Source organism: Suncus etruscus, chromosome 3, assembly GCF_024139225.1.
Source record: "Suncus etruscus isolate mSunEtr1 chromosome 3, mSunEtr1.pri.cur, whole genome shotgun sequence".
Taxonomy (NCBI): domain Eukaryota; kingdom Metazoa; phylum Chordata; class Mammalia; order Eulipotyphla; family Soricidae; genus Suncus; species Suncus etruscus.
The window spans coordinates 124,061,040-124,085,339 of NC_064850.1; the positions used below are offsets into that span (position 1 = coordinate 124,061,040).

At 34.6% G+C, this 24,300-nt stretch overlaps 1 pseudogene; it reads right to left on the bottom strand.

Annotated features, from left to right (window-relative positions):
* LOC126004448 (elongation factor 1-alpha 1-like) overlaps positions 1 to 23,291 on the bottom strand; it is a 120,123-nt pseudogene extending 96,832 nt beyond the window's left edge.
* Positions 23,292 to 24,300: the final 1,009 nt, after the last annotated feature.

Below are 24,300 nucleotides of genomic sequence, written 5' to 3' on the forward strand. Positions count from 1 at the left end.
TTTCACATTTTGAGCCAAAACCAGCAGTGCTCAGGAATTACTCCTGATTTTATGTTCAGGGATTGCTTCTAATGGTGCTTCAAAGACCACATGTTATAATGGGATCAAACCCAAGTTTGAACTGCACAAAGCAATTGCATAAGATTGCACAAGGCAATATCTTATCTGCTAAACTATTTTCTCCCAATCAAAAATTTTTTGGGTAGCAGGCTACACTCAACAGTGTTCAGGGGCTAGTCCTGGCTCTGCAAGCAGAAAGTACTCTTGGTAGACTCAGAAGACAATATGGAATTCTGGGATAAAACCAGGGTCAGCTACTTGCAAGGCAAATGCTCTCCCTGCTATGCTCTTTCTGTTTGAAAAAATCAGAAACATTTTTAATGTGCACCCCCATGCAATGAAAATTATTTGTTTTGTGTTTAACTTTGCTTACAAAGATCTTAAATCCTCTCTTTTTCAATCATTTTTGCTGTTTTGTGTATGCAGTAAGACTCACTGACCACAACATCCTCTTATTATATGTCATAAGAGGTAACATTTTTCTATAAATTATCTTGTTCTCTAACCATGTTTCTGTCAAAACTAACTCTATGTTTGGTTTTAAGTAGAAAAATCCTTGAATGATAATCCCATAATTATCTACTTCAGTGTATCATATTAATACACCTTCACCTACTTTGCTTTTCACACCTGGAGTCCCAACAATTATTCATTATCTTGATTATAAAAAACATTTTAGCATAAAACATTTATCTATGCAAATGCCAATGACACTATAATTTATATCAGGAGGCTCTTAAGATTGCCCTATTAAGCCAGTGAGTAGTAAATACCATAATTCTACATGAGTACTTTGATTTCCAATGCATAAAAATTAATTGGAGACACATTAGAGCAAATTCACTTGAAATTTTGGTTCTTACCACGATGTCATCATTATGTGTGATGCATAACAGATCTTGTCTGGTTGAGGCAACAATTTCTAAAAATGTAGGCAAGGAGATGGAATAAATGCCTCCATTAATATTTTTGTTGTTGCTGTTGTTGTTGCTGTTGTTGTTTTTGGGTCAAATCCAGTAACGCTCAGAGGTTATTTCTGAAATCATTCAAAAATCGTTCAGAAATCGTTCCTCACAGGCTCGGAGGACCATATGGGATGCCAGGATTCAAACCACCGTCCTTCTGCATGCAAGACAAACGCCCTTACTCAATGTATCTCTTTGGCCCTCCATTTATCTTTGAACTTGGCTAAGAAGGACAATTCTTTATGATACTGAATGAGAAAATTGATCTATGGGCACTGGATCTGGACAACCAGAACTTGCTCTCATCATCACTTCCCTATGATCTTTCTCTTGTATGGATGATAAATCTATGAAGGACACAGACTGTACAGGGACAATGCCTTCCAGAAACCATTTGGTTGGCCCCTCTGCCTAGCTATGGCCTTTCATAATGTAACAGGCAGGTACAGGCTGGTCGCTATGGCCAGCTACTCACCTTGTGGCCCTTAAACTGCTTTTATATAAATCTCCCTTACACCTGTCCTGTGACAGACAGGACAATTTACTTTATTAAATTATAAAACTCATAAAAAAGTAAATATATAAAAAATGTGTATTCAGGGTCTTGAGAAACTGATTCATTTTAAAGCTATTATGGAATTCAATGTCATCATCATGTTTTGTTACACCTCACTTCAATATGTGTGCATGTCTGTGTGTGTGTGTGTGTGTGTGTGACCTGAGTAATTTTATGGAAAAAATCTAATGAGATTTGTTACCACTATAATTTTTATATTAAAAATAATAACTCTTAAAAATTCACTAACACTTTGTATAGGTACTCCTATGAGTATATTGTGGTTATAGAAATTCACTATGATATTTTATAATTGTTATGTTAAATAAATAAATTACATATTATTTTATGCCTTTAACCAACTTATTTTTATTTCTTCCCTGGAGAAAGCATGTTCTATTCAATGTTGTCCAGAAAAATAGATCAGTTATGTGTGTGGATGAATATACATTACACTCCCAACCAGCCTATTGCTTAAAGCAGGTCTCCTTTCTCACCATGAGAAAAGGTCTTTCTCACCATGAGAAAGGACTCCTTTCTCACCATGCTACAAAATTTTGCCTCAGAAGTTCCCAGGGTTGGAAACCAGCATATAAATGTAAAATAAATGAATGAATAAATAAATAAAAGTTATCTCCAAGCAGTCTTTTACATTCATTATGATCTATATTTGCAGGGTCTTCAAATTTTTTTAAACAGGGGGCCAGTTCACTGTGACTCAGACTGCTGGAGGGCCATGTTAAAGTAAAAACAAAAATTATGAACAAATTTCTATGCACATTGCATATATCTTATTTTGAAGTGAAGAAACAAAACTGGAACAAATACAATTCTTAAAATGAAGTAAAGTAATATTAAATCAACAAACTTATCAGTATTTCTTTCTTTCTTTCTTTCTTTTTTTTTTTTTTTTTTTTGGTTTTTGGGCCACACCCGGTAACGCTCAGGGGTTACTCCTGGCTATGTGCTCAGAAGTTGCTCCTGGCTTGGGGGACCATATTGGACACCGGGGGATCGAACCGCAGTCGTCTAAGGCTAGCACAGGCAAGGCAGGCACCTTACCTTTAGCGCCACCGCCCGGCCCCAAACTTATCAGTATTTCAATGGGAACTATGGCCCTTCTTTTGGCTAATGTGATTGTCAATATCTGGATCCATATTTGTCACTGCTAGTTTTAACATATGATGCACGTGTGCCTCCGTTAGTCTTGATCTGGTGGAAGATTTCAAATGTTTCATTCTAAATAAAGTCTGTTCACAAATATAAGTACTGCCAAAGATGGTTGCCATTTTGAGTACATTGTTCCTGAGATGAGGATATGACTCAGAGGGGAGAGATGCATAAAAAATAAGAAGGCTGATTGACTTGAATGCATCTTTCAGTCACAATTCTGCAGTTCAACCAGTTCCATTTGGTAAATTGTATCCACATTTTCAATGTCAATAGAAAATGGTTATGGCAAAGCTGTATGTCCTGTTTGTGAAGATGAGACTCTTTGAATCTAATTTGTAATTCCTTTTCCAGTGAATGCACACATGTTTTGTTTTGGAATGCAGCCAATAGTTGTTTGTTTTTTTTTCTAACAGATTTTGAGTTGTAGGGAGATTGTAGAACTTTTCCTTCTTCACCTCTTTGATAAGGAGGCCTAATTTTACTTCAATGTGATTGCATTTCATAGAAGAGCTTTCCCTTTCCTTGAAGTTGCACATTGAAATACTTGATTAGCTCTTTTACATCTGTCAGAAAGGCAAGATGCCATTTTCATTCTGTATCTTTGAGCTCTGGTACTTGTTTGTTATTTGAAAGCAGAAACGTTGTAATCTGTGGAGGTAACTCATAGAAACTTTGCAAAACTCTCCTTAGATTCAGCCACGGACTTCTCTGTGATACAAAACATCTTCATAGTCAACATTTAGCTTAGACAAATTTGTGGTTTAGTGCATGAGCTCTAATAAAGTCAACACAAGATACCACAATTTTCATAACAGTCCCACTTCAGTGATTTACAACACAGAGCTTATTGGCGGATGAGGAAATGTATGGCTATTGGATGAGAATGATTATTTTTATCCATGTATTGGTTAATGGGAACAATTACTTTTTTCTTAGACCCCACCATGCGAGGAGTACCATCAGTTGTCACGCTGGCTAGTTTATTCCAGTCCAGATTGGCAAAACTTTTCATAGATATGCTCCCTCACCTGTAGTTATTCCTTTGATGCTTTGCAGTGCAGCAAGCTCTTCCTTGACTTCAAAATATTTATTCATCCCACAAATAAAAATTAGAAGTTGTGCAGAATCACAAACATCATTGCTTTTGTTGAGTGCCAAAGAAAAATATGAAATTATTTGATGGAGTTTTGCAAATGCTGATGCAATTTGTCTCCCATCCTTGGTGTAATTGTAGGTCCTGATAGACTCACTGTGCTAAGTAAATCGACTTTCTCTGGACACATATCTTTAGCAACAGAAAGAAGGCATTATAACAAATTCTCCCTCCATGAATTGTCTGCCAGTGTGTGTTATTAGCTTGGCAACTTGAAAACTTGCTCGCAGTGATAAAATATTTAGCTACTTCTGCTTCACAAACGTATTTTGCTGAGTTGTCAATGTAGTTTTCAGAGTTATTTTGTTTTGTTTTGTTTTGTTTTGGGACACATCAGGTGGTGCTCAGTAGTTACTCCTGGCTCTCTGCACAGGCACGGGGAACCATATGAGATGCTGGGATTTGAAACACCATTGGTTCTAGGTTGGCGATTGCAAGGCAAATGCCTTACTACTGTGCTTATCTCTTGGGACCTAGTTTTTAGTTTTATTATTTTATTTTTTTCTCACTTCTCCCATGAAATAATCATATTTATCTTTATGTTGAGTTTCATAATGTCAACCTAAATTGTATTATTTGAACACAGACACTATTTTCTGGCATAACAGACACACAGCTCTTTCCTTGTACTACATGAAAAAGTAAACATAAGTCTAATGTTCTTTGAATATCCTACACTTTGAGTCAATTTTTCTCTTTCTTGACATTATTGTTTTCTAGGGATTCCAAATTACTATTAGTAAAACGCACACACACACACACACACACACACACACACACACACACACCCCACACACTTGCGCATTGCAGCCTGGTGAAAAATCTGCTTTTACCTCAGGCTCAAAGTGGTGTAGCCTGTTGACATCTGCAGTTTTCTGCCTCCTAATGACAAGGCCCCTTTAAAAAATTTTGTGCTTTGTGACTTTAAGGGTTTATTCCCCAGACATTTCACATAGTATGAGTGATCAGGTCAACACATTTTCCCCACCACATCTAGAGCTTTTGTTTAAGACTATTTTATCGCTTCTGAAACTTCTTTTTCTATTGTAAATTAATGGAAAAGTATAGTAAATGTTCATTTTTATTATCATTTTAATAATAGAGTGGTCTCTAAGCAGTGAAAAACTTAATACACTTGCAGTTTTGTTCCTAGATCACAACAGTATAAAACCAGGGTTTACGCAACATACAACACATAACATTATACAACTGAATGTAAATGCATTCACTGTATTTTAAATTGGATTTTGCTACTCCTCAGCTGTTTGTCACTGACCAGGAGGGGAGAACAGCAGGCAGCCCATCCAGAGATCAGAGATGACTCTGTTACCACCCATCCAGCTTAGCATCTTTCCTTTTCTTCTCTTTTATACCTTTCCTCCTTTCTTGCCTTTTCCCCTTTTCTTCTGTTCCACCTTACTTTTTTCTTTATTCACACCATAACTTCTTTCCTCCTTTTTACCTTTCCTTCAATTCATCTTTCATTGTTTTCTTCTTTTTTTTTTTTTTTTGATTTTTGGGCCACACCCGGTAATGCTCAGGGGTTACTCCTGGCTATGTGCTCAGAAGTTGCTCCTGGTTTGGGGGACCACATGGGACACTGGGGGATCGAACCGCGGTCCGTCCAAGGCTAGCACAGGCAAGGCAGGCACCTTACCTTTAGCGCCACCGCCCGCCCGGCCCCCATTGTTTTCTTCTTTTCACCTTTAACTACATTTCTTCTTCTCCACAATTTCTCTATTCCTTATGGTAGTGACCATGGGACTCACCTCTTAATAATGCTGCCAACTTACTCTAAGCTGCCTCTGTCTTCTCTCTCTCCCATTCTCCAACCATCACTGCCCACAAGTCATTGCACAGGCAGCCCTGACAAATGACTCTTCTGAATCTTGGGTAGTTGTAGTCTGGCTGTGATGTTAGCATCCTCTAACTGCCTGAAGGCCAGACATTGATTTCCATAATTCCCAGCCCTTTCTATCACTGATGACTGTCCTTCTGTTAAAAAAAAATGACAGGCAGCAGCTGGGCTGACATGGTGGGTAATGTCCTCAGTGGGCTGGCATGTGGCCTGTGGGTTGTAGTTTGAGGACCCCTAATCTATAGTGTAATACTTTTACTACATAGGGGATTATGGTATATCTCAATAAATGGTTATAAGAATTTATATAACTTGACTATAGGATAATCTGTGATTATAACATAGTCAAAAAAGATAAACATGCTGATCTGATTTTCTTCCTTATAAATAAGATGCAGAAAGACTCTTTGCTATACTCATGGTATAACTACATATGACTGCATTTTTAAAAAGGTTATCAAAGTCTAAATTTAGATGTAAAATCTGAAAATGTTCTTTAAATACAGAAGTATATAAAGAAAAAGAAAGCTGAAAAATTGTTTAAGTTCAAAGTTAGTATTAATTCCTTAAAGGCTTTTTTTTTTTTGATTTTTGGTTTTTGGGCCACACCCGGTGGTGCTCAGGGGTTACTCCTGGCTGTCTGCTCAGAAATAGCTCCTGGCAGGCACGGGGGACCATATGGGACACCGGGATTCAAACCAACCACCTTTAGTCCTGGATCGGCTGCTTGCAATGCAAACGCCACTGTGCTCTCTCTCCAGACCCTCCTTAAAGGCTTTTAAGTAAATAATGGCATCTAATAGGAAAGTTCTGGGAATTATATTAGCCTCCTACCTTGATCTTAAGAACACTATGTTTATTTATTTTTAAGTTTTTGGATAAAACCCAGGTGTGCTCAGGGCTCTGCACTTGGCAATTACTAATGGTGTCAGGGGACCATATAGTATACCAGGGATCAATGCCACGTCAGCCACAGACACTCGAAAAATTACATAGGCATATCTAATATATGTATATGCCAAAGATACCTCCTGTTATTCAATAAAAGTTTAATAAATCATTACACTGAAACTTAAAAAGAATGTTCCTCTGTAAACTGTCTTTATGAGACATAAAAACACCTATTCAAATAAAATAAGTTTCTGACAGTACATATTAAAGAGCAGCAGCATTGTAAAAAGAGAAATACCATATCAGTACAATTAGAAATACTGGATTCCTGCATTGAATGCGTGCGTTGACCTGCTAATATAATTGTTTACAAATGATAGATAAAATAGAACTCAAATATGGAAACAGAGCCAGAGGCCAATTACCTTTGCCAGATTTACTTGTTCATCTGCAACCATCACTTTTTCATAGGAAAAATGCTCCGATGCCTCACTGATTGAAGGTGTTGGGATAGCAGAGGTGCGATGCTAGGAAAGCCCAAGCACATTAACAGAGCACAACTTACCAACATAATGAAAACAGGAATGATGTCCAAGTGGTATCTTGTCTAAGATTAGATGGGCAGACGTGCTGCCCTCATTTGCAGATATCTATGCGTGGCTTCCTTGCTCTGCTAGAATCTTCCCCACACTCATCCCTTAGCTTCACTCTCCTTAAAGAAATCCCGATGGGCAGATCTGGCCGTCTGGGAGCTGCCAATCATGTAGAGACGTGCAGTTGACTTAATTACATAAGCACCAGTTATTAGTCGGAGTCCTAGCATCCCGAAATGGTGACTGCACTGAGAGAGGAAGGAAGGTCTAATGTACCAGGACATATCAGGGTCCAGGTATAAATGCTGCGAGAGGCAGAAGCCAGGGGAAGGATCCAGGCAAAGCTTATTTTGCCGACACTTAGCAATCCTCTTCCAAAAGCCATTCTCAACTTGAACATGTGTGTATGTATGTTAATATATTATGCTGTAGCTATGTACATGCATGCATACACAAACATTTAATTTAAAAGACAGTAGTGTGGAATAAAAAAACATATGTTAGGTTACTAAACAAAGTTGTTCCCATTCTTTATTTACAGGAATTTTATTGTCTTAGGAAAATTTTTAAAACTCCCCTGGTTCTGCTGTGCTGTATTGCATGTCCCAGAAAATGCTACCCATTTTCTAAGGCTTTCAGGATCTAATGTTGCCATTATATTTACTGTAGCTAGAAATTGAATATATCCACTTCCATGAGAGTGAGAGGCAGAGACAGAAATATAAGACTCTCCCTACAAAATATGATAGTGCTAACTCTGCAATCATTTTCTACTAATACAATCCTTGTTGCTAAAATTGGATAGATTATCACTGCCCATTGAAAAGTGTCTACTTATGAATTAATTTATGTTATTTGTGCATTGAGTTTTATATGACAGTTATCTAAATGACATGCTATTTTTAAAAATATGATGTTTTTTTATTTCTAACTATTGTTTTGCTGTGCTGATTTGAGTCATGATATTTGAATGAAAGTTATTACCATGGAATTTATAAAGGCCATTGATATGATATTTTTATGTTATTTAAAATAAAATAAATAAAATAAAAGTAAATATTTTTATTTATCTATGTTTATTAATTTATCTTTGTATATGTTTTATAAAGTATAATAGGAAGGGCATTTGTACTGGAAAAGGTCAAGAGTTTAGTTTCAAGTAACTCTTATTTCTTATTTATAAGTTTATAAAATATTGAAAAGACTATTTTTTTCTTTATTTCAAGTGTCCTTTGATAGGAATAAACAAAATAGCAATGATGAACATTTGGGTGAACATTAGTTGGGGAAATTTCTAGACCAATCGTGATTGGTGATGATAAATTTTACTGAAAAAAGACTTCATGGATTAGATTGTGTATAGAGCATTCTTAAAAGCAATCACAATTTTCAAGTCTAGAAAATTAAGTGATATGGTAGTGTGCTCTGTATGTGGAGTTTCTACCATTAAATACTGTCCAGTGAGAATGGAGCATCTCGTTTCCTTTCCTAAAAGCAAACTAAGATTATGAGCACTATGATCTCCTGTTAGAATACTTGTAATTTTTGCACCAGTGCACTAGTGCCCTTGTGGTTTTGAGAATGAAGACTGATGGAAAGGAAGGTTGCTGAAGACTCCCCAAAGACAGCCTTGCCTGTGTTAAGTGGGGAGGGGGTTAAGGCCTAGGGTCCCCTTTAAAGTTCTTCTTGGCACAGATCTCTCTGTCTCCCCCGCAGGACAGGCATGCAGTGGTGGTCCTGGAACCCAGGAGGCAGAAGAGGGAAATTAGGGGGAGTGGAAGCCCTTTAGTCCTATTCAATCTCAGTAAGAAGACATTCAGATTGGGGCCTCTCTCTCCCCACGCCAGCAGAGGCCTCCCTGTTTCCAGGAAAGCTGCACAAAATGTTTTAATTTGTTTTAGAAAATAATAGATTATCTGTATGAACATAATTAGATATTTATTTCAACCAATTTTCTAAAGGATTATGTGAAGTTACTTTCTGCCAATCCTGTACAGGAATTGCAATAAAGATTAAATTATAAATCTTTAATTTGAGAATATTATTTGACAACTCATGACCATAATACTACTATTTGTAAAAGTAATGAAATGCTTATGCTTTTTCTCATGTAAGTTAAGAATTGTGTTTTTTTCCCATTTTTTAAAGTAGATTAAGTAGATTAAAATTACATAATATATATCTTTATTCTCTGCAAAAATGATTAAATGATTTAAATAGAATAGCTTTCATTTTTTAGACTCATTGGTAAACTTGCTATAACGAATAATTTCAGGCCACTGGGAATTGTTGGCCAACTGTGAAGCACAGAGGACTCTCAGATAATCTGATGCCAATGATCTTCTGCATTCAGATACATACTGTTTAAGATGATAATTGTTTACAAATCTTATGCTAACAGTCAAATGCCTTTTGAATATGTGTCCAAGATTTTAATTAGAATGATTTTGAAAGTTCTAAGAGATGATTGAGTAATAGAAAGGAAAACCTTTATTTCCTACTTGTCATTAAAATAATTCTATTGCTACTTGATCACAACAGAATGTTTTTATAGCTAAAATATAGGCACTTAAAAAAGCATTTGTATTAATGCTCAGAATTAATTCACAGGAGCATATGTGTAATTTTGGGAGATTCTGCCTTAATCTCTGTACTATCTCTGGTCTCAAGGTAGCCTATTTTATGGGCTTAATTTGGCCTTATAAAACATTTTGTCACATAATCTTATTTATTTTTATTTATTTTTTTAAATAACTGCTTCCTGTTATCTTGAAACAAATGTATTATGATCAGTTATGTCAATTATGTGATGCATTTTCTTAAAATTAAAAAACTTTTTGTACACATCCAAGTATATTAGAATATACTCATAAATATATATATATAAATTATATAAATATAAATATCTGATATGTCCATCAATAGGATAATGACCAACAAATTAGAGGTGTATTTACATAATTAGCAATGTATACTAGCAAACTGTTGATATTAGATTAAATCGGAAATTCCAGAACAACCATGGTTGTGAAAAAGAAGCCACATTGCCTATGCTAATTCAGGTTATCATTCTGGGAGAGAAAAATTAAACAGTGAATGACTCTAAACATGTGAAGCGATCAAAATGAAGGTGAGGAGAAGCAAATATGCAGTGACAGAAATGATCTCAACTAATGGGCAGAGTGGCTGCATAGTCATATACATAGGTTTATGTTCATCACAATCACACTTCAGGAATGTGAATATTATTTCATTTTATTTTATTTTTTGGTTTTTGGCCACATCCAGTGACACTTGGGGGTTACTCCTGGGTTAGGTGACCATATGGGACATCAGAGAATCAAACCACAGTCCGTTCTAGACTAGTGCAGGCAAGCCAGATAGATGCCTTACTGCTTGTGCCACACTGCTCCTGTCCCAAGGGATGTGAATTTTAACGCAGTGATGCTGAACATAAGAAAGATACGCAAAAAAAAAAAAAAAAGACAAAAGAACAAGAAAGGGCCCGGAGAGATAGCACAGCGGCGTTTGCCTTACAAGCAGCCGATCCAGGACCAAAGGTGGTTGGTTCGAATCCCGGTGTCCCATATGGTCCCCAATGCCTGCCAGGAGCTATTTCTGAGCAGACAGCCAGGAGTAACCCCTGAGCACCACCGGGTGTGGCCCAAAAACCAAAAACCAAAAAAAAAAAAAAAAAAAAAAAGAACAAGAAAACACACACCAACACCTACCAAAAAATTTCCTCTCTCTCTCTCTCTCTCTCTCTCTCTCTCTGTCTCTCTGTCTGTCTCTCTCTCTCTCTCTCTCTCTCTCTCTCTCTCTCTCTCTCTCTCTCTCTCTCTCTCTCTCTCTCTCTCTCCCTGTCCCTCTCTTTCTCTCTCTCCCTCCCTCTCTCCCTCTCCCTCCCTCTCTCACTTTGCATAGGCAGAGTAAGTATTGGGAAAATTGGAGAAAAAAAGTCTCTTGACCTAAGAGATACAGGATTTCTCCGCCCTTGAAGCATACTGACATGGGAACGACAACATTCTATACACATTCATTTTCACATCTTGAATTCTTTTTATGGTGCCAGGAAACTTTCCGCTTAGTGGTGGATGATAACACCAGGCCTCTGTAGCTAGAGATCTTGGTATTTGCGTAGGTCATAGGACATAGGACAAAGGCTAGGAGAGAGATTTTTCTTTATGTTTCTAGAGGTTTGTTCCATCATTATTGTTGTAATCAGTCTTCTGCATTCGTGGTCTTGGTTTTGCTCAGATCTTTGTACAGAGCCTCGGACAAAGTCTTTCAGTGCGGTTCCAGAAGTTCTGCTCAGTCACAGTTGTCAAAGTCAACTGACATTAGAGATCTTGGTTTTTGTACGAATCCTAGGTAGAGGACTAAGCTAGTACCTTTCTCATTGGTCCCATAGGTCCCATAGGTTCTGTCCTGACCTTGTTTATCTAAGTCAGTCTCCTGTAGTTGGCGATTTTGGTTTTTGCATAGAGCAAAGGCTGCCATGTTTTCTGGTTTGATTGTACTGTTAGATAATGAGATATGGCAACCCTCTCTTAGATCATGTTGTTACGATTTCTTCATGTCAGGATGCCATATCATAACTGGCACAGGTTAGTGCCAGGGCGGTATTAGGTGTTTCCAGGGAGGAATTTGTTTCCTGATGTTGTTGGGACCTGTGTTCTGATGTTCTGGGTTGGACAGTTCCACTCCATAGGGTCCCCCAGCCTTCCAAGAGCAATTTCTGAGCACAGGTCAAGGAATAACCTCTGAGCACCGATGGGTATACCCACAAGCCCCCCCAAAACCTAAAATGTTCAATTTAATAATCTAATAAGTGCCTGTTGCCCTTTTAAACTGGTATTTGTCAAAGGAAATTAAAATAATTTTTAATGTTATGAAATGCTTTTGTATTTATTCAATCATACCTTTATGTCTCCTTACATTTATTCAGATTGAGATTGGTATTTATTTTGGACAGAATCTTTCATATGTATCAATAACTTTGGAAATAAATTCTATTCTTTAAGAACAATTTTATGCATCTGAAGTTACCAAATTTTGTATATCTTACACTTTATAATTTTACAATTAAATTGTGGAAAATTGCATAAATTTTCTAACCATACTATACATTTTCTTTGGAATTAAAATATACATCTTATTTTACATAGTTAATAAATCTCTTTTCTTTATTTGTTGAAAATATATTAGGTAATAATTTTAAAAAATATTAATTTAGCAATAGAAAAGTACACATTCCTCTTCTATTTGATTCTTGTGTATAATACTTATAACTTGCTTACTGAAACATTAACTTTTTAATGAAAACTTACTTATCTTTTGCTTATCTTTATTTTCCTTTTGTCTTTCCTCCTCTTTCTCTTTCTCCATCTCCCAATGAAAATATTTTAATAATTATTGAGCTTGGCTGTACGTGTATTTTGTTGATTTGATATAGGCTTCTTAGCAGACCTAGAGTTTTTCTAATGATTAAAAAATAGATGATGTATTCGCCCAAACTGTCTAAACTCTAGATAATATGATAAATTATTTTCCACAGTTCTCTGATGTCAATACATTCTGGTTATTAATTTGTCCCTGTGGCCCAGTTATAGAAATAATACAGAATTTATTTTGCTGGGCTTTATTTTTTTAAATGAAAAAGTAGTTCTACTAGTTCTTATCCCTCAGTTTACATATGATTTTATTGAAAGCAGAGATCTTTATATCATTGTATCATGTAAAGATAAACTTTCTGACTCAAGGTTTGAATTTCAGAGATTTAACTACAATTTCAGGAAGAGGGAAAAATCCAATCTTTCTCCTCTTTCCTTAGGGACCCATTTTCTGCCAGAAGTCAACTTTTAGGGAAACAAAGGTGTCCCATTGACTCAAAAGAAGAGTTGCCCCAGTTACTAAAGAAGTAATTAAGTGAGTAGGAAATAGACTCATCCCACCCCATCTTTCTGCATAACCTTATCTGATGGTAAGACCAGCCTTTTTCTGGGAAGGGTCTTGGGTAGGTAACAAAAGAATTGTCTGAGGGGCAGAAGGGGATTGATTCAGTGGGAGACTGAGCGAGAAGCAGCAGGAGAAGTTGACTACATGGAGGAATAGAAACAGGTTGAGATGTCAGGACAGCTGATGAGAGCCTGCTTAAAAGGTTAGCCTAGTGGGTTAGGTGTATTGTCAATAAAGCTTCATGTCTCCTTAAACCTGACTGCATGTGGATCATTTCCTCACTGCTATGCTGAACACTCAGACCCGTGAACTGGAAGGGGATCAGGTCGTGGCCACGGGCTGACAGAGAAAGGCCCCTCCATTCATCCATCTCACCATCATCCACCTCCATCAATGACTTAATAATTAATATGCTTTTCAACAATGCTCAACTTGTTCTTGCCTCTTTGGTCAGCACTCTTTTACCACCAAGAGATAGAAACAATATTCCTTCTGCTATAAACCTGTTGACTTTGGTTCCACCACCCCTTACTTTCTTCTCTCTTTCTTCTCCTATCAATGGCCACTTATATTGAAATACAATTAATGGATAATTTAGCTCTGAATAATCTGTACAGGTTTTATTCTGGATCTTTAGCTCATTTTCCCTCTAAGTCTTATTAGCAAATTTCAATAGTTTTGACAGACATAAAGTCCTTTGTATATTTATAGATTATTTTAGTTTGCCTTGTAATGAGTTTTACCCATTCCTTGCTTTTATGAAAGAGAAATGATTTTATATTATTATACATAGACTAAAAGTACCTACTAAATGCCTTTAATATCCTTACATTTTTTGCATAAAATCAACAATATATTGACTCAAGTGTGACAGTATTTCAATTAATATGTCAAACTATTGAACACATTAAAGCAGACAAAAACAAGTTCCATCATGTTAACTCGGTAATAATAACATTGAATTAAAATAAAAATATAATTCCTATTAAATAAAAATGAGATGTGCATTCAGATGTTATGCATTTTTATTTAAATATCCATATTCATGAAATTATCTCCCATAAAATTATATATGATTTAACATGCTTAATTTGATAGATAATATGAAAATATCTGAAATGTCAGTATATAAAAAACAGGGCTAGAACAATGGTGCTGTGGTGGGGCATTTGCCTTGCATGCAGCTGACCTAGGGTGGGCCACAGTTCGATCCGCAGAGTCCCATATGGTCCCCCAAGCCAGGAGCGATTTCTGAGCACATAGCCAGAAATAACCCCTGAGCATCATTGGGTGTATCCCAAACAGCAAAAAAAAAAAAAAAAAAAAAAAAAAAAAAGAAAAGAAAAGAAAAGAAAAAAGAAAAAAAAAAGAAACATATGGATAGATATTCTTGACTTTAGAATTCATGCCTAAATCATATAAAAGTTATATTCAACTGAAATTAGATATATTTATATATATTTATATACAATTTTAATTTAACTTATATACAAATTTTAATCCGGTATACTAACTATACAAATTTTAATCCGGTATACTAAATTTTTGTGAAATATTACAAGTATTTTAAATACAAATTGCTTTAAACTAGCAAAACTGTGGGTATAATTCAGCTATACTTTTCTAAATGAATTTCAAATATCATTGCAATTGAAGTTGTTTTTCTCAAATAGAGTCATTATACCCTTCCCAATCAAGTTTTCTTTCACTTTAGGTCCACTATATTCAGGCCTAAATCATTACTTTCCTTGTGACAACACTGGGCACTTTTATTGCATTTAATAGTCATTATGTCAATGATTCTATAAACCAAAAATATGGAAAGCATAATTCTTTCTTAATTTCTTTATTGTAAGACTCGTCCAGAAATAACTCAAAATGACTTCAGGATAAAGCTACAATGATTCAAAGAGAAAAGTTAATACAAGAGACCAATAGTGAGTTAAATTTATTTTTTAAATACCAACTTTACCCCAAATCTTGTGTTCCCCTCTGGAATGAACTGTAATACCAAGGTGACATTTAGAGTAGACACTTGGAGCAATCTGCTTTTCCATATCCCTGCCCCCAAATCCCATGCAATATATTGTCCTGGTATAGAGTTTGTATTAGTTACTAAGTTGATAAAAACAAATCCTAACTTTTATCTTAGCCAAAAGACTGAGGAGCAATTGAGAAAGTATTATATTTATTGACACTTGCAACCACTTAAGTAATTAAGCTGGAAACAATTATTTTATATTTTGGATATCAGTATACTTAAAGATATTGTTACATATTAATAACATTGTAAAAAGTATTAGTTCTTAAGGTTGTAACTGCAGAAATTGTGATGTTTATGATGACAAAGAACATGCATATAAACTAGAGATATAAAATAGATCTTCTTTACATTTATTCTCCAATTAATATTTTCAAAGACATTTATCAAGACTAAAAGTCAATTTCCAGATATTCTATCGGATATTAATTTACTTTACTAGGATTAGATAATTTAAACTACACCTTACTAGAGTAGACATGCACTATGCTTGGAGCAATATTTTAAATAAAGTGACTAGCATATATTTTTAAGGGTTGTCTTGGTTGGTAGCAATATGAGCTCTTAAATTCTTTAACTTGATGCTACATTAGTCATTCCTATTACAATCAGACATCTATTCATATGATCTGTGACAATCCCACTAAAGAATGCATGTTATGTTTTATGGTGATGAATATTTCAGTGATAAAAATTGGCTGTCATTGGCAATGTTATTGAAAAAAATGAATAACTATTGCACTCACCCCAAGTCAGAATTAGAGAATTTAAACAAAGTCAGATATCTTCAACTTTTTAAATTTTATAATGAATGCTCTTAAAATTAGCAGTGCTATTATAAGGTCATTACTTTCTCTAGGATATAGCTAAATGCTCAGGTGTTTTTTATCTTTCCTATGATTCTCATTTTCTAATTTCATGTTTTTCTAAAATTATATTTTCAAAAATATTTGCTTTCAAGTATTTGCAGTTTATATTGCTTATATTTTATCTCCTTCACAAATATTTTTACACAGTGTTTAGTACAAATTGGCTGGCTATGTAAGAACACAATCTTTATAAATTATAAATTTATGAACTTGTCAATAGATGATATCAGCATTTTATGTACTTCATTTAAAAAGTCTAACAGAATTTTTGAGTTACTTCTTTATCTTTTGCTTCAGAAAGTGTTAACAATTTTTGAAATGTTTAGGAAAAGTGAAAATCAATTTCTTCTTCATACCTAAGAGTAAAAGCTATTCACACCATGGTACTCAGTACTTCCAATCACTCTTAAATGTATGATGAAAAAAAAAAGCACTTACAACACATTGATCAACTGATGGAAAGAACTAAAATGGGAGAAGTGTTGCTGATTTTATATCAACTATATCTCAGCAAAGGATTTTGCTTCACTTTATTTTAGATGTACTTAATATATAGTAAAGCAATACAATAATATTAATGTGGATTCATAAATATTGGTAACGCTTTAAGAGTTTTTAATAAGAGTATTATAAATAAAGATAATACTTTATATTCTATTAAACATGTTAAGGTAATTTTTAAAACCAAAAATATTCTTTTTTCACACAAGCATACTGAAATTCAGGATTTTGTTTCCTGTTGCTTTCTAATATACTCAGAATAGAATGAATTAAGATTTAAAAAAATTACATATAACAACACTAAAGTAGTTTTCTATCATAGATTTTAATTTTTAATTTGATTCAATGAGATGTTGATAAAATTTTCTTATTTCTGATCATTATTTCAACCGTAGTATAATATATCACAACGAATTGTGAAATGTTATTAATTAAATTATGTGAATTTACTGGCAGGTATAAAGACATATGTGCAACATTATTCCTTGACTTATTTTTATGAGTTAAGAAATGTTTACTTTAACCTTGAAAATTTTTCTTATTAGTATTTTATATTCTTCAAAAATAAAAATTTAGGCTCCAGAGAGATAGCATAGAGGTAGGGAATCTGCCTTGCATGCAGAAGGATGGTGGTTCAAATCCCGGCATCCCATATGGTCCCCCAAACCTGCCAGGAGTGATTCCTGAGCACAGAGCCAGGAGTAACCCTTGAGTGCTGCCAGGTATGACCCAAAAACCAAAATAATAATAATAATAATAATAATAATAATAATAATAATAATAATAATAATAATTTATAACTATTTTTAATTTTATTTATTTTTAAAATCATATATTTAAGTATCATGATTAAAAGCATGATTGCAGTTGGTTTCCATTCATAAACAGAACACTCCCCTTCACAGTGCAAAATTCCCTCCACCAATGCCCCCAACTCCCTCCTCCCCCATCCCAGCCTCTATTTGAGACAGGCATTCTATTCCTCACATTCATTAACATTATCATGATAGTTTTTAGTGTACTTATTTCTCTAACTGCACTCACCACTCATAGTGGTGAGCTTCATATCATGAGCATGTTCTTCAGGCCCTCATTTCTATTGCTCTGGCATTAACACAGAAATATCTTTTTTTTTTTCTTAAAACCATAGATGAATGAGACTATTTTGTGTCTATCTCGTTCCCTCTAACTTATTTCAATCAGCATAAAGTTTCCATGTGCATCCATGTATAGGAAAATGTTATGACTTCATTTCTCCTGATGACTGCCTAATGTTTCATTGTGTATATGTACCACAGTTTTGTTAACCATACATCTATTGAAGGGCATCTTGGTTGTTTCCAGACTCTGGCTTTTTTATGTGTGCAGGAGGCATTTTTGTATTGTGTTTTTTTGTTCATAGGGTATATCCAGGAGTGGTATAGCTGGATAATACGGGAGCTCAATTTCCAGTTCTTTGGGGTATTCCCATATTGTTTTCCATAAAAGTAGTCCAAAATGGAGACCATTCCCACCTACAGTGAATGTGAGTACCTTTCTCTCCACACCCCAGCCAGCACTGATTGTAATTGATTTTTGTGATGGGTGTCACACTTACTGGCATGTGGTACCTCATTGTTGTTTTGATTTACATCTCCCTTATGGTTAGTGATGTGGAGCATTTTTTCCTGTGTCTTTTGGCCATTTGTATTTTTCCTTTGAGGATGTGTCTGTTCATTTCTTCTCCTCATTTATTGATGGGTTAGATTTTTTTCTTAAGTTCTGTCAGTACCTTATATATCTTAGATATTAGCCCCTAATCAGATGGGAATGGGATGAATAGTTTCTCCCTTTCTCTGGGTAGCTTTTCTATCCTAGTCACTATTTCCTTTGAGGTGCAAAAGCTTCTCAGCTTGATACAGTCCCAGCTGTTTTCCTCCTTAAAGAGCCTTTAGTCTCAGTGTCACGGAGTGTTTTACCTACATGTTGTTCTATACACTTTATGGTTTCTGGTCTGATATCAAGGTCTTTAATCCATTTAGATTTGACCTTTTACATGGTGTTAGTTGGAGTTCTGAGGTTTTTGTTGTTGTTGTTGTTGTTTTTGTTTTGTTTTTTTGTATGTGGCTAACCAGTTCTCCCAACATCACTTGTTGAAGAATTTTCCCTTGCTTCACTTTGCATCTCTTGTCCCTTTATCAAAATTAATTGATTGTATGTCTGAGAAACATTCTCTCAATACTCAAATCTATTCTACTGATCTGCGGATCTGTCTTTAGTCCAATACCATGCCTGTTTAATAAATAATTCTTTGTACTACAATTTAAAATTGTGGAAAGTGATGTCTCCCGTATTCCTTTTCCCAAATTTTCCTTTAGCTATTTGTGGGTGTTTATTGTTCTAAATGAATTTCAGGAGTGTTTGATCTACTTCTTTGAAGAATGTCATGGGTATTTTTAGAGAGATAGCATTAAATATGTACAATGCTTTGGGAGTATTGCCATTTTAATTATATCAATCCTGCCAATCCATAACCAAGTATGTGTTCCATTTCCTTGTGTTCTCTTTTATTTCTTGAAGCAGGGTTTTGTAGTTTGTATAAGTCCTACCTGTCTTTAGTTAAGTTGACTCCAGGCTATTTGAGTTTTTGTGACATAAATGTGAATGAATTTTTTTAATGTACATTTCTTCTCTTTCATTATTGATGTATAAGGCCATTGGTTTTAGCATGTTAATTTGTAGCCTGCAACTTTGTTATATAAATTTATTGTTTCTAGAAGCTTTTTGGTAGAGTCGTTAGGGTTTTCTAAATATAGTATTATCTCAACTTCAAACAGTGAGAGCTTACCTTCTTTCTTTCCTGTCTGAATGCCCTTCATATCTTTTTTCTTGCCTAATCACTATGGCAACAACTTCTAGCACTAGAACTTTAAAAAAAACTCACTTTCCTGATTAAATACTTTAAACTAAAATTTTCTTTTAAAATTTTGATTAAAAGAATGCATGAAAGGAAAGAAAAGTATGGTATACATTAATATATCAATGTGATTATTTCTGTGAATGACAATGAATAATAATAACAGCTACAAATGTTTAGCAATCCTATGGTCCTACAGAAATCTCAATGATTCAAAGCCAGAGTCATGTATATTGAACATAATATACATGTTTTAATGAGACTTGCTATATTATAACTAAACCTATAACTAAGTAGTTTTGCTAACAATATACTCATATTTTCACTGAGTTTCACTTTACTGCTGAAGCCTATTAAATGTAATATTTCAGTTTTTAACTCCCCCCAAAACCCCACAAACAACAGTGACACTAAATGATGAGGCTTTGATGTCATAAAAGTAGAATCTGTAAAATTAACCATAATCCATGGTAAAATCTCCAGCCAACATTCAGATGTAAATAGGAGGAAAAGCTACTGAGATGTCTCTGAGTAGGGGAGGAAATGACAGATCTAAACAGGGTGGGATAGGTTTCAAGATCATGCAAAAGGATATTGATTTAGGAAGACCCGAGACTTCTCTTTCTAATGCTGATAATGGGTTCCTTGTAAAGAGAAGCTAGTGAGCCTGGTTCTCATCCTTTCAATACTTTTTATCCCGTGTGGAAACAGTGCAGCAAAGGCACTGAAACTGGTTATAAGCTGGTTATAAGCTACTGGGATCATCCTGGTAATTACAGCACAACATGTGTGGCCATTTTTAAATTGAATATTTTATATAAATGTGTATAAATGTGTCTTTATGGCTTATTTTCAACTATACTCCTATACAAGTCCTAGATTGCTTTTCCAATTTGAGTTACATATGGAGTTGTAAGTCTAAATACCATCCCAACTATAGCAGTTATAAAAACCAACCAATCAATCAACATACAAAAAAAAAAAAGCACCAGCTCTGATTACAACTTTTCTTCTTTCGTCCTTCTTCCATTTTCCATTTTCTCTTTTTCTCCTTCTAATCCTCTATTGCCACTTCCTCCTCCTTCTTTTATCTCTCCTCCCATTTTTTTCTCTCTCACCTTTCTCATTTTCCTCCCTTCCCTTCTTTTTCTTCCAAACTCAGATGTCATCAAGGCTTGCTTCTTAGCTTTGGACTCAGGATTCACTACAGGCAGGATCTGGGGGCCAAATGGGATGCCAGAGGTTGAACCAGAGCTTGCATGTGGAAGCAAGTACTCTATCCATGATTCTATCGCCCTGTCACCAAAAAATCTATTTCATTATCCCTATTAACAGTCTTTTCTTCAGAATAGAACCTGTATCGGAGAGCTATATTAAAATTTTATTGTTCATTTTTATAAATTGCTCAGAAGCATGAGAAATAGTAAACACTTAAGAAATTTAACTTAATTGCATCACTAAGTATATCACATGATGCATTTAAAACTTTAGTAATAATTGTAAAGATCATATATTTTTACTCATTGTAAGAACTAAACAATTCACACATAAATGACAGAAAATGTCCCACATTTTGAAGTTATAGCAAATTTTATTTAAAATATTCCTAACTCAAATTATTACATTATAGAAGATAATTACATATATTTCTAGACATAGCAATTTGAAGACATCTTTCTTTTTTTATTGTATCTTACAGATACTATTTTAAAGACATCAATTTTTAATTTTAATAATATATTTTTTATATTTACAGATTTCTTGTAAATAGTGACATGAAAGAGATAACCTTTAATCATAAACTATTGAGTTAGAAACTGCCTTTGGATGTTTTGGGGGGAATTTAAAAAGAGAAACAAAAGTCTTAAGTCTGATCCTCTTTTAATCTCAGCTTCCTAACTACTGTGAGGGTAGAAAGATTCTGTTATTTTTTTGGTGAGTGACATAAACATGGTTTAATCAAATTTTAAGGATCAAAAAAGGCAAAGTTAGACAAGGTCATCTATTTTTCCCATATATAAAAGTTACTTTCATGAGATTTTTCCCCCCCTCATCCGTTTTCAAACATTCCACCCAGTAGTTCTAAAATTTCCCAAGGGAAATAAGATAGACTTAAATTAAAGGTCTACACCAGCTCTCATATCTAGGTGCTCCTTATATAGAGATGATGTTATGATGGTAGAAAGTGCCCTAGGAGAAAAAGGGAAAAAAAGTTAATTCAAATTAACTGGTAAAACTTACTAAAATGATAAACATCATAGAATTTGATGGTACAGTATTTAATTTAGTTGTTATTTTCCCTTCTTTATTAATATAAATTCTCAATACAAGACAACACACTTGTCATGGCTTTAGAAAATTTCCTCATAGATTTCTATTTGAAAATGGCACATGCTCTATTAAAGAGAAATAATTTCACATGTGTGTTAGCCTACATTTGGGTTTCATAGAGTTCAGTATCCTAAAATGTTTCTGGAAATATGAAATGTAATTCCGTTTCTTGTGCCAGTACACTTAATATCCAGAAGATTCTTTCTCAGATGACGCTGACATAAATAGAGGTTTCTCAAACCTAATGCTACAAATTTAACTTTAAGATTCTATTCCCAACACTTGCTAGGTTAAGGAATCAATTTCATTCTTCTTCTCCAGTATATTTCAAATAACAAGTGCCTGATCTTACAGTTATTTCTGCAAACAAAGTTACTCAGTCAAGCTGCACAATGGAATTATTTAACTCTCCTATTCATCTATCAATGCCCATATTAATTTATTCATTGCATTTATACTTCTTGGAACTCTAATTTGTCGAGACCTTTTTGTTACTCTTGAGCTAAATGCAAGAATGTAGATTCCCTGTCTCTTGTTATGCAAGGTTTGAAAAATAGCATGTTTTGATTTATAACTAATGCTGCAGTAAACATCTTTCCAAATGAAAAGATGCAGCAATATTTTCAATATTTAGATTTTCTGAACAAACAGGTATATTGAATGTGTGGTTAGAGTGTTTCTTATATTCGGTATACAAATTGTCTAGCATCTGCTTTATTGTCCACATTCACAAAAATATTATAGGGATTAAAGTTGCAATAAAGGGGAAAGGCACTTTGAAAAATCAGGAAACATATTATACTGGTAAATTATTGCCACTGCTATGACTAAACCTATGATACATTCAAGATGAGCAGTAACATGAAATTCAATTAATAAGCACCTATTGTCTAGAATGAACAATATTGCCAGTACCGGGTGAAGAGAAGATTGCTGAGGTTCCTTCAGACTGTGTTTCTAACTCTGGATAATGCCTTTACATACCTACTTGCTCCCTTCCCACTTGACGGTTAGATTCATGCATTGAAGACCATTAGAGATGATGACGAGGGTTGAGATGGAGCTGAGATCCTGACAGAGGTGATGACTGATATGTACAGCAACATCATATGGGAAAGCAGTTCTCGTAGTTGTCTTTGAAAGGATAAAGTTTTCATAAAGTCTGGGTAAAAAAGAAAAGATAACCAGAGGCAAAGATGAAGGTAAGGGGGATTTTAGGGACATGATCTGAAAAGTGGCAATAACTTGCAGGCCTCATCCAAATGAATTATAATGGTTTGGTGTGTCTTTCTAAAGCAAGAGTTACCCAAAGAGAGTCTGATCGCCAAGAAAAGGCACTACGTAAGCCCACAGCAGAGAAGCCATGTCTGTGCCTGATTGTCTCATTCCTGAAGCTGTTCTCTGGACAATTCTTTCTTTCTGTAAGTCCAGTCTTCTTACAAGCATGGTGCCACAAGCTCAATTTTCTGAGAAATGATATGGTTCTAAAGAATTTATTTAAGAACATATGATCTAGGATACAGAGTGATAGCACAGTGATAGGTTTGCCTTTTACTCAGGGACCCAGGACAGGCCTCAGTTTGAACACACGGCATCCCATATGGTTCCCCAAGCCAGGATAGATTTCTGAACTCATAGCCAGGAGTGACGATTTCTGTGTGTCAATGGGTGTAGCCCAAACACCAAAACCAAACAAACAAACAAACAAACGAAACAAAAAAGAACATATGCTCTATCTCTTGCAATATATTGACTATGGTTTTAAGCTGAAATAAATCAATATATAATTATTGAAATATAATATGAGAGGGAAAGAAATCATTAATAAGGGAATATAATTTTACTGAAAGAATAATAGGTGAAAATTAGGGAGAAAGGGTAATTCTAGCTTCAGAGAAAATTGTTATATAGATATTTGGCACAAATATTTTCTCCAGGAGAAAATATGGTCACCCTTAAAACAACACAAAATATACTATGAGAAATATAGTTATGTATATATCTCTACATAGTATAGTCATGCACATGCAAACAAAAATTTTGTCAAATTTTTTTACAGTGCCATTTATATCTTCCCCATTTTCTACTTAATTTTTAATTTCATAGTATAGTTTATCATTAATTCAACTTATTTGAATTTAAATTTTGATCATGCTTGAATATTCAGTATGGCATATAAAATTATATCAAGTAATTTAATTATAGTTATTAATTCTATTTATAGTAAATTCACATTAAATATATTTTCCTTGTTTACTTTTGCATTTATATATTTTTTGTTTTATTTTTATGTATTGTTGTTGCTTTGTTTGGAGACCTCACCCAGGAGTGCTCAGGGGTTACTCCTGGTTCTGTGTTAAGAAATTGCTCCTGGCAGGCTCATAGGACCATATGGGATGCCAGGAATCAATCCCAAATCTGTCCCGATTAGGCCATGTGCATGGTAAACTCCTAT